This window comes from Podarcis vaucheri (assembly GCF_965113315.1).
Source record: "Podarcis vaucheri genome assembly, chromosome: 12".
Taxonomy (NCBI): Eukaryota; Metazoa; Chordata; class Lepidosauria; order Squamata; family Lacertidae; genus Podarcis; species Podarcis vaucheri.
In genome coordinates, this window is record NC_138750.1 from 16,334,042 (window position 1) to 16,352,447 (window position 18,406).

Consider the following 18,406-nt stretch of genomic DNA (forward strand, 5'->3'; position numbering starts at 1 on the left):
TGCTCTATTCAAACAACAATAATATAAAACTGCTGTTTAAGTAAATCATTAAAACAATGTGAAATACAGGCACACAAATATGCATGCCAAGGCAAAGCTATAAAGGAAGAGAATATTAAACCAGCAATTGTACTGGTGCAATATTCCTTTATAGCATTTCCTTCCCCAGACGATTCATGCTATGTCAAGCCAGGATTGCAGTAACTATCAGAAAAATAAGACCTGACAAACCCATCCAAAAGCCAGGTTTCAAATGGCTCTTTGCCACAGAAAAATGGCCTTACAGTGAGTGAGCATGCTGTGTGAATCCATCTTATTCAGATGCAGCACAAGAGAGACTCAATGGAACAGGGTGCCTCTGTTTCCCCAATACATTGCAAATATCATATCCATAACAGTGATCTAGTCAAAGGCTGATCCTTATTTAGTCAAAATAGCACAATCCATGCACAAGAGGAAGATGTCAGCATGTTCTGGGGGAACCCAAAGTTTGTAAATGTACAAAAAATAAGAGCCTTTCATTAAAAAAAAACAACACTAATTGGAGGGAATCCCCAAAACATCCAAATGATGACTGAACATGCTCAGTGGGCACAGAATGCCAACTATAGTGAGTGAGAATAGAATATTCTTCTGAACAGGTGCATTTTAATACTGCCACATTTTGCATTGTTTGTACAACCCCTATACATATAACACTTGTATAGAAGAACAAATATGGATTTGTCAGTCTTCTACACTGTTATCTTTTAGATGCCAACTTAAAGAGCCAGTGTGGTGTAGTGGTTAAGAGCGGTAGTCACGTAATCTGGGAAACCGGGTTCGCGTCTCCGCTCCGCTCCTCCACATGCAGCTGCTGGGTGACCTTGGGCTAGTCACACTTCTGTGAAGTCTCTCAGCCCCACTCACCTCACAGAGTGTTTGTTGTGGGGGAGGAAGGGAAAGGAGAATGTTAGCCGCTTTGAGACTCCTGAAGGGGAGTGAAAGGCGGGATATCAAATCCAAACTCTTCTTCTTCTTCTTCTTAAAACTTTCCCATTTATCCAAACTTTTGGTGAACTGATACGCAGCTGATACTACTATCTGTATTATTCTTTATCGATTATTTTGCTTACATTATAAACCATCCTGGAGGCTTATTTTTGGCACTGCAGTGGCTTATACACAGTTTATAAGTATATGCAGTAGAACGTCTACATACACTTACCTGAAAGTAAGTCTCATTGAATCCAGTTACTTCTAGGATTGCCCTGTAAACAAATTAGTGATTGCTACCAACTCTCTCAATATGTTTGCTGATAGGACAATTAGTCATTGCTGACAAACAATCTTCAGTTTCTTTTTGATGTCTCAAAGTATGTATAAAAGATAGTTACACATATACACAAGCAAATTCATTCCGAACTGAAAACAAAGGCTATTTGAACCTAGAGACAATTTCACACTCTATTATTTTTTTTTCATCCCAGGGCTACCAGCTATAATGTAGCCGTCCAAACCACTTCTAGGATCCTCTATCCTGAAACCACAATCTTTTCAAGGGAGGCTTTGATCTAACTGTGGCTGGCTAAGTAGTTTTACGTATTAAAGAATTAACAATGATGCAGTTCATCTTCCTCCCTTCTAAGTCTGCACTCCTGAGCATCAAACGTTATCTCCTTGACAAGTGGCACCATGGTTATTCAGGGCATCATAATAGAACAGTCTGCCATTAATTCAGGAGGTAAGGCTGCAGTACAAATCCTACCAGCAAACAGAAAAGCCAGCCAATAGCTATCAAACTAGCTCTCTGACTTGTCAGGGGAAATAAGAGCCATCACTAAATTTCCAAGCAAGCAGACAAGATGTTGCTTAGTATTAGGCTGAGACAGAATTAAACGCTTTAAGAGATAGAAAATCTGAATGAAACCCATCATCTGTTTATAACTGTACCATTTCTAAGTTGCATTACCTCATGGTGCTAAGTGGAATTACTAGAACTCCAACTTAAACGTCTTTTCATTTGCAACAAAATACAATAGCAGCATAGGGCTGGTTCCCTACATGTGATTCCTGGCAGCTGAATGTGTGAACTGACTCCATGGGAAAGAGTTAAACTTGAGGTGAAAGTTCTAGCTAAGGTTTGATATCCACAATGGCTCATTCACATTTGTTGCAGTCATCATGTCATTAATTTGCAGGTGCACCCACAGTCCATTCTTAGAGGCTTTCTTTACATTTAGAGACAGAGGGTGACATCTAGTTAACTCCACCTGTTTGTGCAATGGAAATCCACACGTGTTACAGGATTTTCAGTTTATCTTATTCTTTCCTCCAGTCCCCCTCTGCACTCCCCCAAATGTGCTCCAAATTGTCCCTCATCTCTCTGCAAAAGATCTTTGGGGTGCAGGCTTCTGTAGAGAGGAGGGGAGGGAGGAGTAACCCCACTGCATGAGTGAACTCCTGCTTGTGCTATGTTGCATATCATCCTGTAGATATAAAAGGATTCCCCAGATATCCTTGCCTTTTAAGCCAGAATTTCAAGCCTGCAAAGGCTGTCTTTCCAACAACCATTGCAATGTATTTTGAGTAGAGGTAGCCTATGCAGGTGCGTCAGCAAGAAGAAATACTCCATGGTGATTGTATTGGACCCTGGAAAACAAAATTATGATGAAAGCCAGGAATAGGAAAACTGGTGTCCTGTAGTCCAGGCAATTCTGTCCCTTGATATGCCTTCACTCCCATGGACCCATGTAATTCTTCTGGCTGGCTGAGCTATACAGGCTACCTCTACCCAAAATATATTAGATTTTTCATTTCTCTCACTTTCTGTCCAATGAGCTCAACACTACACACATGGTTCTCTCCCCCACTCCCATTTTTTTTCTCAAAACAAGCATGTGAGGTGGGTTAGACTAAGATAGTGACTTCCCCAGGGTTACCCAGGGAGATTTGTGGATGAGTGAGGAGTTGGGCATGGGTCTCTCCAGTCCTAGTCCATTTCACACTGGCCCCTGTTAATTAAAAATGAAGTAACTTGTGACAAGACTAAAATGATTAAACTCTGTATTGATTGGCTAAAAGATCTAACGGGGATCAAGCATATTTCTACAAAAAAAAACAAAACAATCTTCTCATTTTTTAAAACGCAGTTACAGTTGCCCAAAATTGCCCTGGTACATGACAGCATCATTTGTTGTACAGAGCTGCAGCAGGAAAATCAGAAGGATTTAAAAAAACACAAAAGCAAAACTAGGCCATTCTTTGCTCAAGGCGTGCTCTAAAAAAAAGTAATACATGTTTTGCGTGGAAAATTCTGTTTTAAAAACATTTCATGGCAGGGTTTCATCCCTTTTACTTGCTTCACTTTTCAGCATTAAGGTAGAAAATGGGGGTTATTTTTGACAGCGTGCCCATTAATCAAAGGGTCTGTGAAGCCCGGAACATATTTTAGCTGATCATTACCAGACTGTCTTTGCTAGCTGAGGATCAAATTAGAGCCTAAACCATTTTTTTCCATCCTGGATGTCAGCAGTGAAAAGCCCATGCTTTTTCAGATTAGTACAGCTATATCCAATAGCACCAGTTTGACACAGAACATAAGACCCACTTCAGTCTCGGTTCAGGCCTGGTTTGGGGACTGAATCAGCCTTGGTTACCCTGAGAGATGACCTTTATTAAGAGAGGGACCATCTCAGTGGCTTTTGATGCTACTGACTATATACTCCTAGATCAAATGTGTGGGATAACTATTGGATGCACCATATTATGGTGGCATAACTCTTACCTGCATGGCTGAGTAAAGGATCCCTGGATGTTAACCAGTCAAAGGCAACTATGAGGTGCGCCGCTCATCTCACTCCAGGCCAAGAGAGCCGGCGTTTGTCCACCTACAACTTTCTGGGTCATGTGGCCAGCATGACTCAACAGCTACTGGCGCACGGAGGACCGTGACATGTGCCAGAGCGCATGGAAATACAGGACACTATTTTGTCCCCATTACTATTTAACATCTGCATGAAGCAACTGGGAGCAATCATGAGGAGTTCCGGAGCACAGTGTCATCAGTACACACTTGACATGCAGCTTTGCTTCCCCATAAGATCTAATCAGGGGTGGATGTGCAAGAGCTGGACCAGAATAGACTGCTGATGAGGCAGGTGGTTGTCAGAACAGGACAGCTCTGCTAAAATGTCTGCATTGGCTACCCACATGCTACCAGGCCACGTTAAGGTTCTTGTATTACTACCCCTTACATCCCAGTCTGATCATGGAGATCATCTGGAGGAGCATCATTGGTTGTTCCCCATGTTTCACAAGCCTGACTGGCTTCAGCTAGAAGTGGGACATTTTGTGTCACCAGCCCCATGCTGGGGAACACTTTTACAGCAGAGATTCAGAAGGCATCCTTGCTACTGACATCTCTAGAAGACCTTTTTCTTTTATGCTGACAGGGTTCCACTTTCCTCCTCTCTCCCCAACATGAGCCAATCATTTTTATAACCATTTTGTATAGTTTTATGTATCTTCTGTTTTACTGCATTTGTAGAAACTGTTTTACATCGCCTTGGTATTTTATGAGTGAGCTGTGTGTGTGTGTGTGTGTGTGTGAAAATAGGATGCTGCCACATACTGAGTAAGATAATCAGGCAATCTCTTTCAGCATTGTCTACACGGACTGGCAGTGGCTCTCCAGGGTTTCAGGCAGGAGTTTTTGACCCAGACCTATCTGGAGGTTCTGGGGATTGAACATGGGATCTTTTGCCTGCAAAACAGATGCTTGATCACGGAGTTACGGTCTGCAGGAACAGGCATTGCAAAAAAGCAAAAAGAAAAGAAAAGCACATTTTAATAGGAATGGGATGGCAGAGGATACACACAACAGCAGTACAAAGGACAAATTCCATGTATGCCAGCAGCTAAGGTGCACAGTGAGGTAGCACAACTGGAGAGCATATATAGTGTCATCATGTCACATCTGAACTGGTTTGATTGCCAGGTTGCTAGAAGCTGGTGTTGGGGAAAATGCAGCAGAACAGTCTAAAAGGATTTCTTTTCCAAGCCAGTGACTGGAAATGACAGATGGATCACTGAAGAAATACAAACATTCCCTCGATGGCTCCCTTTACTAAAAATTAGGATGCAGCTTGAAGCAGTTACAGGAGGGAGCATGATAGTCTCACCGAAAAACTGAGAAGGGCACAGTTTTATTATTATTATTCAGACCTTAGAGCATCATTATAGAGAACTGCTTTTGAATATCCAACTAAACAATGATACACAGAACAGGAAATAAAAGGAATTCAATGACTGTCAGCATATTCCTATCCCTTTTTACTTAGAAGCGTGTCCCACTGAATTAATTAGGACTTACACACCCTCATACATATAGTAAGGTCTGCCACCTCTGCATATTAATATTCAGTTAAAGTTAACTTAACCCCAAATGGCTTGCCAGCCATTTGGTATTTAATACGGTGCCCCAATTGGGGTCTTAACAGTCACAGAAGACAACCAGCATATATCACATATTGTAAGAAATCAACAACACAAATGCTGCTGCTTCTGTTCTGAAACTGTCTGAACTGTCTGAAAGCCACAGTAAAAGTTATGGAGTTGTACAAGGAAGGGGCGGGGGTGTTCCACGTTAAAATCCCTACACAGCCACAAAGCTCACTTAAGGTAAAGGGACCCCTGACCATTAGGTCCAGTTGTGACCGACTCTGGGGTTGCTGCGCTCATCTCGCTTTATTGGCCGAGGGAGCCGGCGTACAGCTTCCAGGTCATGTAGCCAGCATGACTAAGCCGCTTCTAGCGAACCAGAGCAGCGCATGGAAATGCCGTTTACCTTCCTGCCGGAGCGGTACCTATTTATCTACTTGCACTTTGACATGCTTTCGAACTACTAGGTTGGCAGGAGCAGGGACCCGAACTACTAGGTTGGCAGGAGCAGGGACCCAGGAGCTCACCCCGTCGCGGGGATTCGAACCGCCGACCTTCTGATCAGCAAGCCCTAGGCTCTGTGGTTTAACCCACAGCGCCACCCGCAGCGCCACCCGCATCCCAAACCAGGAATCCTAACCGCTAGACCATATGGGAGGCAGCTCAAAGCTCATTAGGTAACTGTTAAAAAGAACATATTGGCTACTCATATGCTACCAGGTGCCTAAAGGTGTATAATGAAGGCGCCAGGCGAACTTCCCTGGAGAGAGCATTCCACAGACAGGGAGCCACTCATGAAGGGTGCCCTGATTATCCACAGTCAGAACATGAAACCAGGTTGCCCCATTTTCTTATTGATCTTGGAGTCTCCAAGGCAAAAGTCGCAGTAATTGTTGGGCAAGGCCAAACCATCCAGACCTTTCTTCGATGTCTGCTCCTCAGACTTCTGTGATACAGGTGTGGGGGGGCTGCAAGTCTTACTTGTCTTCCCCCTCTTCCTCTGTAGGTGGGAGTGCACATAGTGGTAACTCAGCCTAGGACAGTTCTTGTAACACTTCCCATAAATGTCAGAGGCATACGGTTGTCTCCCAAAATGACTACATCCAGCTTTTTCCGGGCACTCCCAACTCCTTTGCCCTTGGCTTTGCCTTTGCCTCGGCATTTTGGCATGTCTTCTTCATAGTCCTCATCATCTAATAAATCATCAGGTTCCTTTTCCTTGTGTGGCTATTGGCAACAGGAATTTCGCCAAGGCTGTCTTCGTCAGTATGAGGGTCAGGCAGACTGTGCTCCTCAAGAGAGTCCGTTCTGAAAAGGGCCTCCAGGCTGCTGCCACCCTCTTTCTTTAGAGTCTGCTCAGTGTCTGGTTTAATGGAATGGAAGGGAAGCCTTGGATCCTCAAGAGGGTGAGCGCGACATTTTTTCCACCCAAGCTGGGTAGGAATAGAGCTGGCCAGATGCCAAACCTGGCCCCCTGTGCCGCTTCTCCACCCAGATGTAGCAGTTACTCTGTGCCACTCCAGTCTGCGAGTCTAGAAATGGCGATCAAATACTTCTCTCAGCGCACAGTCGGGCACTGTAGTTGTGGCACTGCTCCATCGTGTCCTTATAATATTGTTCGCCAAGGAGCTTCGCCACATTCTGTACCACCACTGCCATTTTCCCCTCGCCTTTTTCTTTGCCCTACTCCCAAGGGCAAGACAACCAGATGCTGGGTAGACTTCAGGAATAGGGCAAGATACTCTGTTCCTTTAGGGAAGATATACACTGGGAAGCTTGCCTTTGCTGACACTGCAATGGACCTTATTCAGGCATATTTGTATGCTGCCCTGAAGGCCTAAGTGGTGAAAAGTGAGGTATAAATGTTAAGTAACTATTAAATAATGAGTGCAGGGACAAATGAATGAATGAATATTACTGCCTTTGTAGATAATTAAGCTTTCAAAATGGCGACTGTGGTAGCTCTTTCTGGACTGGTGACTGTGAGGCACAGTCTCCTGAATCTGATTCTAGCCTTTACTGATTGTTCCCCAGCCTCCCTCTAATGAATGGACAGAACCACTAATTCCTGTTTCTTCCTAATTTTAATCTGTCTCCATCAGTTGCCATGCTTTGAACCAACAAGAAAATTCACGTACAGCTTGCAAAACCATGATTAATTGATTATGCGAAGTAAGTGTTCCTTCTGTCATTGGCAGATATAGCAGGGCTTGTCTCAGAATACAGAAGCCATTAAGGGAGAAGTTTTATTGAAGCTGTCACACTGCAATATTCCAGAGGGTCTTTCCTAAACTGCCATACAAAGCAAACAATAATAAAAACCAAAAAGATTGAGAGAGAGCTCAGCTATCACTGAACAAGGATTTTGCCTATTTTGTTTTCCATTGCAATTCACATAGAACACAAAGGAAGGTGCTTGGAGAAAGGCAAATAGTCAGTCTCTCTCTCTCTCTCTCTCTCTCTCTCTCTCTGTGTGTGTGTGTGTGTGTGTGTCCATCCCCTCTTGGTAGTTGATGGACTGGTCCCTTGGAACCACATGTGGCAGTCAAGTGAAAAATACAGCAGCAATGAAGCAGCTTTAGTTTACACTAAGGATTTTATTAGCAGCTTAGCAGCCCCAAAGCTAAGCTCTGATAGAACAGACAATCTGTCTTCCTTGATGTTTCTTGGGAGCAAAGGAAACAGCAGGGGAACACATAAATCTAAGCAAGATTCATAAATAACTGGAGCCTCAGCCATAGGTCAAAGGGAAGGGTCATCAAAAGAATCTTTTCTAAAGTAAAAACCAAGCCCAGGTGTTAATCCTAATTGCACTAAATTAGACTGACACAATCTGAGCATATGCTTGTAAACCTTTTGGGAATGGGGAAATGTCTCCTATTTTGTGGTTGCTATTCGCCCTGAGCCCTTGAGACCAGGCTGGCTCAAAATCAAGACCAGCCAATACAGTTCTGTATGTACAGAATTTAGGCCTGGGTGGGCCACTCAATTTCTAGTCTATGTCAGTTTCTCAAGTGTTCAATAATAGGTCTGTTTGGGTTGGGGGCTTTCCAACAAGCAGTACAGAGCAATATAGAGACTTGGTGGACTGTTTATACCCCCCCCCCAGGCTAGCTACAAATTGTAATTCCAGAGATTTCAAATTGCAATACAGTAACATACAACTTTAAAAACAAGCCAAAAAAGAGTTAATAATCAGTATGAATACTCATTGCAATGGATGTGCCATCTTCAACCACAAATCCACAGACAGGCCACGGACCACATGAATGAAGGTTATGGACCATTGGGAACCCCTGATACAGAGGTATAAATCCTCAGCTCTCCCTAACCCATTTGATGGTATGAAAAATCTAAAGCTTGGTAACAAAAATAAGCATGAATCTGAGGCGTATGTTGTTGAGACCATTGTGGAACTTAAGAAGACTTCCTAAACTTCACAGTGAGTTTGAAAATTAACGGAGTCAGATCTGCCAGAGGATATAATAGTGAAAATAATGTTTAAAAAAGCAGTATAAAGTGGTACTTCGGTTTTTGAACGTAATTCGTTCCAGAAGACCATTGGAGTTCTGAAACATTCGAAAACCAAAAACTCAATACGGAAGCTGCGTTTCATGTTCAATTTCCAAGGCATGTTCAAAAACTGAAGCATTCACTTCCAGGTTTACGGTGTTCAAAAACTGAAATGTTCATCAACGGAGACGTTGAAAACCGAGGTACCACTGTATTAGGGGAAATCATGCAGGTTAGGCAAAACTGCATTAAAATATGCCTATTAGGATAGATTTGCACTAAGATACTGATGAATTTTCATGAGGACTATGTTTTTAATGCAAACCGATTAGGAAATGTGGAAAACTGAATTTAAGATTGGAAAAATGAGAAACTGAGAGAGAAGATGGGGTTAAATTGCCTGGTACAAGATAAGCAAAGAGGCTGAAATTGTCTCTTCAACCACTACCTTTCCACACACAATGGAAAGTGAGCGGAAGATTATGTGAAGGCCGGGGTATTGCCATGTGGTGAAGAGTAGAGAAGACATTTCTGACGTTTCTAGCAAGGGAGAGAAGCCAATCAGGGCTCCATTCCTTCCTCTGCGGTCTGATGTTTTCAGCAGTTGGGATGGTTGTCACTATTTTTCCTTTCCCCCTTGCTAGAAATTTCAGCAAAATGTTTTATTACTTGCCATAAGCAAAATAAGATACCTAGTGCTTCTGCTAAGAGGGGACCATAGGCTGTGTCTGCTGGTAAATAAAAATGCTTCATGAGCCTTTGTGTGTTTTCCTTAATTCCACTGCATCTTCTTGGCATCCAGAAATCTATTTTAATCATCAGTATGTTCCAGCACACACCAGTATATCTAAGCATTGGTGGCTGGCAGATACATTGCATTGTATTGGTCTTTCCTTCCTTCAATAATTTTATTAGCACATAAACAAAACCATTATGAAAATATTGGTCGTTCAAGTATGATTATAAACTCCCTAAAGACACTCTCTGGCAAGGTAGTGTAGCGTCTGTGCTCTGAGTGAATTCAGTGGGAATTGAATATGCTTCTTATTAGGCTGCTGTTAAGAAACAAACTACTCAGAGAATCACTTGGTTAATTAACTTAAGCACTGGGGATAATAAAAAGCTTCATTCAACCATTTTGAATGTACTCTTTCATGCACATTGCAACACTCTCCTCTTATTAGGGCTAAAGTTGAGGGAGGCAAAAAATCAATAAGTAATGGGCTGGGGATGGGGAGGGAAATGGGAGCAACATGTATGATCCTTGATGGTGCAAAGAGAGTCATGTGTTGCACAGAAGCTCTTGTGAATGTGGCACATGCTAGAAAAGAGAATGGTGGCAACTGCACAGTTCAGTAGCACAAGGGAAAGGAAGGGAACTGTTGTACACAAACTGCGCATGTAAGCAAGACGTTTGGCAAGACTCCTCCAAGATTATTTGGAAGGGCTAACTAGATGATACTTGGTTCAGACAGGGATTGATGCTTTAAGTAACTTTCATTGGGAATGAAACCCCAGATTTGTTCCAACCCTATGATTATAAAGTCCTTGTACAGCAAGCCCTCTTAATCCATGTGCAGCTTTACACATCACTTCATGCTAGAGCTAGCACACAAAATAAAAGATCTCCTGAACAGGTTGCCCCATCCTTGTACCAGAAACCTTAATCCATTCTTACCAGTCGGTGCAGCCATAATTAAATCTGCCAGCTTTGTACTTGCCTTTGTTATGGAAAATTGCCAGGGAGATTACAATAGCCACAACACAACAACAGCAAAATTAAATTATCCATTGTTTGGGTCTCCTTTGAGCACACCCGCGCTATACTTGCCCAGACTGCAATGCAGAGAAAGAGCTTTTAGTACGATAACTTACTCCAGCGTGATGAAAGGCACTGAAGTTTCATTACACACAAACAAGCAAATCCCTGCTTAGGATTCTGTACAGTGCATTGTTCTTTGCTGCTGTCACTACTTTCCGCCCCGGTGGGGTGCAGCTCCTGGCAGCTCTAAGAAGCAGACACTATAATTATTACATGTGAGTGAATAAGCGGCATTAACTGTTGAAGCATTGCCCTCAAGAGCAATGCAGGATGGCTGAACGGGTCTGGAAAAAGATGTGAAATGGTTTATTTACAGGCTTGTTGAAGTTAAGAATTTACAGCAACTCAGTGCCAAGTTGGTTGATTTAACCTGCATCAGACAGATTGAAAACATCTGAGAACTGGTGTAGGAATGATTCAAATTGCTTTGGAAGGGGCACAATTTATCTCAGTAACCTCTGCACTTGAGCATAAAGGATGGCTGCATGTTGGACTGTCCTAGCTCAGGATAAACAAATCAGTCTATTTACCCATGATTCTATTCTTTAAAAACAAAAAACCTTCTCAAAATAGCATATTTAAATGCCTATTTTGATAAATTAAAACTGCGTCCCAACATTTGGTGAACTGCAAAATCTGATTGATGGCTAGGTTCTGATCCACACATTAGTCGAAGAGGTACAGATCAGGTCATTCTGTAGAGTTCACATAGGTGAAATTCCTCAAGCTCCCCTGGTGCTAGCCTGCCCTTTCCTTTTCTCTCGCTTCCCCTCCGCTGTGTTTGTCCATTCCAACTGGCACAAACAATGATTTATTTTGGTAAGCCTTATTCCCAGCTGGGTGATTTCTCATGCAAATCCAAAGGCTGACACAGTGGTCTTGTACTGTATTTTGTGATAATTATTTCTTTTAGAGATTAAAAAGACGATCTGCGCTACATTAAAAAACAACAGCGTAATCTGTCCACAGTGTGAATGCTTCAGGAGCGCACAGCCCTATTTCTTCCATATTGGGTTTGTTCATATATACAGCTGCCCTTGCTCAAGCCACCATGATCATGCAAAGCAGAGCAGTGCCACCCCTCAAGTGAAGGCTCCAAAGGCCACAAATGGAAATTCTGGGTCAGTGCCACCAGCAAGCTCTGTGTGCTGCCCAAATACTTATACAGGGACCGGGTTCATCTGAATTTGATTTTAGGGGTGGCAGAAAGCCAGTGTAGTTTTATTTCTCCAGCAACCAAAAAGGCAGAGAAAGAAAGCCATGCTGACAAAGCTATGGGACAGCCTTTTTAGAAAAGAATAGCTTCTATGTCAGTGCACGGTTTATTTCTAATCTAGCAATAGTTTAAAGACATTTAGGATCAGGTAGAAAGCAATGGAAACCCTTCAAAACAAGAGCATGAAGGCTGCAGCAAGCTGTACGTAGACAAGGTGCTAGCAACATGGTCACTCAGTGAACAACTGTGGTATGGATAGCATGGGAATCTGAATTAATCCCTTGTGGATCTTTCAAAATGATGGCAATAAATCATCCATCCATCTACAGTGTGTGAATACTAAAACACAATTAAGGGGAAGGGGAGGGAAGGGAAGAGATTGTACTCAACTCAGGGCCTTCTATAGTAACACCTGCTGACTCACAGCAGGCGTGCCATTTTTGCGGGACCATGGGAGCTAAGCCCCTCCCCCCAATTTTCACTGAGGGAGCTGGGCACCCTCAATATTCTGCAGCCTGTTGGGCCCTCCCACAGCTGCAACTAGGGCCCATCAGGCCTTTCGGAGGGTGCAACAGCCCCACCAAGCCTCATCCCATCGCATGATTTCACACACACACATTGCCCCTCCCAATGTCGGGCAGAACGCAGCATGCCTGCACAGGAGAATAACTGGGAGATGAACTGCCCAACAAGCAAGTGAACTGGCTTAATACCCAACCGATCTGTTATGTTATTTTCTAACAAAGATTCTGGAGGAAGCAAGCAGAGGATCTCATGCCATTGGAGACCTCGGTTTTGGCCAAGGAAGATGAATTGAGGGCTTTGGTTTCAAAGATATTAACAAAAGATGTCACAGGAAAGATTGCCATCCTTAGGGCAGTTTGGGAAAGAGATGCAGGGAAGGAAATTCAATTTCCTAGTCAAAGAGTGAAACTGCTAGAAAGTGAAATTGCTGCAATCTGTCTCCATATACCAGAGAAAATACCTTAAAAGCAATCCACATATGGTATTATATATACCCCAGTGAGATTAACATATATGCTAGTGTTGGAGGAGTTGTGGTCAGGAGATCATTTATATTTAACTGCAGTTACCCAGGCAGTGAGGTTTGGAGATAAGCAACTCAAGGAAATGAGCACTGTAAATGGTCAAACAACTGTTGAAAACTGGTATTACATTAATGGTTTTACTTAAAGCGGGATGGTAGAGTATTTAAGGACTCAATTAGATTCATGATAGTTGATGACAGACCTTTGGTAACAACCAAGGAAGAAAAAACAGGACTCCTACTTTAAATGTCTGGAACAGTAAACTCTGGGAAATCACCACTGTAGAGAAGCTTACATATCAAACCCACGGTCAAGAGACAAGTGAAACAGGACACATTTTCTCTCCTGAATGGAGTTATTTTATTTTTTATACTAATAAGTATACTTTGAGCTTTGTATGCCACAATTTGGAAAAAATAATAATGATTCAAATACCAGGAGAATTAACCTCAGTTGATGTTTTTCATGATGTCCTAAATCCCTTTGTTTAATGAATATGATTATGGTGATTGTTTTCTTCTGCACTTGTCTTGTAATAAGAAAACAACAACATTATGTTACTTCAGCTGTCACAACATTGTAGTTGTTAAGCCCTTTTTTTTTGGTCTGGGGTTTTATTTGTTTATATCAAAACATTTTTGAAAAAGGGTATGAAGTATGAAAGCTGTAACAATAAAAATTAAAATATTTGTGTGTTTGTTTTTGTTGCCAAAAGTAACAGGGACAAATTTCAGAAAGAGAGAGTAAACAAAAGTTGCTTGGTGACTCATCATACCAACTCAAACAGAATTTCGCTGGTTCAGGAAAGCTGAACCATAGGGTCACAACTAGGAAACCTCTCTACCACTAAGAATAAATAAAAAAATAACAACACAAGGAAATATCCACCTCTTTTGCATCATATAAACAAATCCTTTCTCCCCCTAAAACCCAGATCCATACATGGGATGTTTTGCTGCACATTTTGGTGATCACTTGGTGGCTGAGAAGACACAGCTACTCTGCATTCTTATAGAACAAATTTTGCCACTTGCTCCCTATCCGATTGCCAGCTAGACACAAGCTTATAATACATATATGTTATGCTGTCAAACCATCAGATGGAAATGGACTGGCCATAAACTCATCACAGTATCACATGCGGCAGTTCAAACAGAATGGGCCTTTCCTGCGGTGAAGTCAGAATGCCCATTACCACCATGCACCCAATAGTCCCTGCTTTTCTGTCATAAAGTAGTTCATTGGCCGTTCTCCAAGAGAAAGCCAAGCCTGCAGATTCAGCTTCAAGAAGTAGATCATGTGCTATAGGCTATGAAAACAGCTGGCAACTAAACATACTTACATAATGTTTAGTAAAGCAATATAACATTCTCAAAGGGAAGAACTAGATTTAAAACAACACACCATGAAATTTTGAAAATCAAGACACCAAAGCAGAGGGGAAAACTGATACCAACATACTATTAAAATAAGCCTGGGTGATGCACGGTTCAAAGTGACAAATTCCTGATATAATGATAATAATAATAATAATAATAATAATAATAATAATAATAATAATAATAATAATTTATTTGTACACTGCCCATCTGACTGATTTGTACACTGCCCATCTGACCACTCTGGGCGGCTTCCAGCATATATAAAAACATAGTAAAACATTAAACCTTTAAAAGCTTCTCTATACAGGGCTGCCTTCAGATGTTTCCTAAATGTTATATAATTACTCCTCTCCTTAACATCTGATGGGAGGGCATTCCACAGGGTGGGAGCCACTACTGAGAAGGCCCTGTAAAAGGAAGCTGAATTCAAAGCTTAGGGGTCACTATTGTAAAATATGTTTTAGCAGTGGCGGGCAGAAGGCTTTTCAGTAACCACTCTCAAAGAGTAGGAAGGTAGGCAAGGTAGAAGGCACTCACCCAAGTGTCCCAGACTCAGGTTATAAAAGGTTTTAAATATAGGTACCAACACCTTGAATTGGGCCTGGGGGTAGGGGTGAGAGGACACAGGCAACTCATGGAGGTAATGCAAAATAGTTTTTGTGTGTTATATGCTGCTGAATTCTGAACAGCATTTTCTGAACTACATTCAAGAATAGCACCATGTAGAGTACTTTATAGTAGTCCAATGGGGAGGTTACCAGGGCATGCACAACAGTGAAAAGATCCCTTTTCCCAGGAAGGGTAGTAGGCAGATCACCCAAAACTAATAATGGTGACAATGTGTTCAAGCCAAATGTGGACAATGGGTTCAAGAGCTAGATGGAAAACTTAAAAGTAATTTTCAACATGATTGAACTCTTATTTCAAATTATAAAGATGAACTTGAGAAAACTGTGGTGGCAGACCCCTAATTATACTGATGCATTTTCTTGCATTAATCTTGAATAATTCTCTTTGAGAAAAAAACAGTTTCAGAACATCTTATTTAAAAGGACTTTAAAAAAATCTCTAATGAGATGCCCACACTTGCTTGCACCCAAGGCAGAAACCTTTAATAAAGGTCAATTAAATGGAATCCTCATATTACATATTTTGTCAATTTAATTAAGCTCTATATTCTGGTTGGTTTCTGTAAAAAAACCAAAACCACCCTTAAACTTTTCTGTGAAAGAAGAGGATAATATAAAGGCTCTATTTCTACTTGTCAACAAGAATCCAGTGCTTTTATCCAGATCTTTTCATGATACCTTGATATTCTAGCAATGCTCAATCTGAATGACTCATTTGATATATAAGCAGACAAACAATAGCAGCATCGAGCTTTCGCAGCCTTTCAAGGCAGACAGCTTCAACCCAAGCAAACAGAACGAATGACATAATAGGGGTAAGAATTAAACTTTTCTTTATAGGTTTTCTTATCCTACACATGCTCAGCTTCTATCAACAAGAATTTGATGGCATTATTAAAAAATCGCAGGTGCCTGCAGAAAGCAGGCTATGAATGTCTCAAGGCAGCACTTACAGCTTTTGTAGCTGAGCCCAAATGAGCTTCTCGGCGAGGTGGTTGCATCTCTGAGCAATAAAGCTGGCAGTAGGTTTGATGTAACAAACAACAAGACTGGGAAATCTCCTAGGCAATTCATGCTTAATTTAAGAATTTGGACTGGAGGCCCAACACATCTGCGTCCTTCAATTTAGAACTATAAAGACACTATAAAGAGGCACTCTGAAGAAATGAATAAATATTCTTTTAGGAATGAATAATAGGGCTGCCTGGTGTCCTGTACCCAACATCTTGATTTCTGGGAAATCACTAGATATTGTTAGTGTCACAATAGACAGCAATTGGCAGAGCAGAAGTTTGACAAGGCTTGGAGACAGAAATTGCTACAATAATTAATGCCACCTGCAGTGCTAGATGCAAAGATGTTTTCTGAGCTTCTGAAGGGGCAGGTGCCATTTTCCAGTTGAGAACTAGTAATATTGGAGAGCTGGCATGGTATAGTGCCCTCCTGGTGTTGTTGGGGCTCCAACTCCCATCAGTCTTAGGCATTGCTCAGGGTTGACAGGAGTTCTAGTCTAACAGCATCTATGTGGCTTGTGGAGGCCTGAGCCCCAATCCCTTCTCTGTAATATTAATTGCCTTAGGCAACTCACTGTCTCTCATGCTGGCCTAGAGGACCATAACTATCAGTAAAGCATGCCACATTTTAAAGGCCTATTTAAGTACCGTATTTTTCGCTCTATAAGACGCACCAGACCACAATACGCACCTAATTTTTGGAGGAGGAAAACAAGAAAAAAAATATTCTGAATCTCAGAAGCCTGAACAGCAAAAGGGATCACTGCGCAGTGAAAGCAGCAATCCCTCTTGCTGTTCTGGCTTCTGGGATAGCTGTACAGCCTGCATTCACTCCATAAGAGGCATACACATCCCCCCTTAGTTTTTAGGAGGGAAAAAGTGAGTCTTATAGAGCAAAAATATGGTATATTAATTACGTTTTCTACATCCCTCCTCCACACACACACCTTGATGAAAAATCCCAATCTATTCTAAGAACTGAATGTCAACAATTCCCAAGCTATCCGGAGCTACTCATAGGAACAGCAATGTACCAATGAATATATTTTCCCCGTATTGGGGGCCATCTGAATCTCATATTATTCAAGCAGGAGACACAGCTGAATCATTACCACTATCTGGTTATTGCTCACTTGACAATAAAACTAAAAAAAAAAAAAAGGTTCTCCTCTGATTTTATTTCCAGTCACCCTGGCCTCAAAGGATTGTGGATGCTGAATGGTGGGGGATTCGTGACAGACAAAGGGAAATATTTCTTCACACACGCCATAATTAAAAAATTGAACATGTTACCACAGAATGTGGTGGTGGCCACCGAGTCATCTGGAAGTTTTTTCCACAGCACTGTGGGGAACACACCACCTCCTAGATTTCTGCCTGTCACTTTGCTGTTAAAGGCATAGAATTCCTAGCTGGAAAAAAGGTTGGGGTCCTCCATCTATTTGCCTGTAGTCTCCGAACACAACTTCCCTTATGGGAACTTCTTCTCACAAGCTGGCCTGAAGAAAAAGACTGCAAAATGGAACTGCATTGCAAAATATAAATCTTGTCTATAGCCTGACATTTTGCATGAGCTTCATGTGGAGAAAACGTCAACATCAGGGTGCGTTGGCAAGGTTCAGGACAACAGCTCATTAAACTTACTGACACTGGTATACAACCTACTCAAACGAGGGACAAGAGTAGTATGTGGTGCATAATTATTTCATTATTTATGTGAGATTGAAATGGATGTGTTTCCTAGAGTACGGGAGTCCCTGCTGTAGCCAAGCTCAAGCCTTTTGCCAGCTTTGGGTTTTGAAGGCTTGCAAGGTGACAGACTTAGCCTGAAGACACGCTACTCAAGTCAGCTCCAATAACTGAAGCAGGACTATAAATAGACCATTATGTCCATTGGCAGGTTTCCATGCTAAGAGATGCAAGAGATGGTTGTGGGCAAATCAATAGGCGGCACTCTTCCCTCAGAATATCTTAACAGTGTAGCACCGTGACAAAGGTATTAAGCTACAAGAGGTTCCTTCCAGCCTTTGGAAATAGAATTGTTATGTTTGGTCAGGTAACCTTCTGAGCAGAACATCCCTGGCTTGATAAAAACATTAATCTACCCAGGTGGATTCATGTGAATGCAGTAACATTATTGACTTGCTACCTACGAAGGGCACATTATATGTTTTCTGTGTGAACATCCTCTTTGTGTAGAAAAATGTGTGCACTTTAGTGTCTAAGTGCAGTGCAAGTGTTTTTCACACTACAACTCTATGGATCAAGTAGCAGCATAGTAGTAGTAGAAAGACTACAGTGGTACCTCGGGTTAAGTACTTAATTCGTCTCGAGGTCCGTTCTTAACCTGAAACTGTTCTT

The 18,406-nt window shown here is 41.9% G+C and overlaps 1 protein-coding gene and 1 pseudogene across 4 annotated transcripts in view; both read right to left on the reverse strand.

Annotated features, from left to right (window-relative positions):
- TMEM108 (transmembrane protein 108) overlaps window positions 1–18,406 on the reverse strand; it is a 183,430-nt gene that overhangs the window by 128,895 nt on the left and 36,129 nt on the right. The window lies entirely within an intron of this gene.
- LOC309515842 (zinc finger protein ubi-d4 pseudogene) lies at window positions 6,214–7,228 on the reverse strand (annotated as a pseudogene). The gene has a single exon. The product of its transcript is annotated as a zinc finger protein ubi-d4 pseudogene (transcript).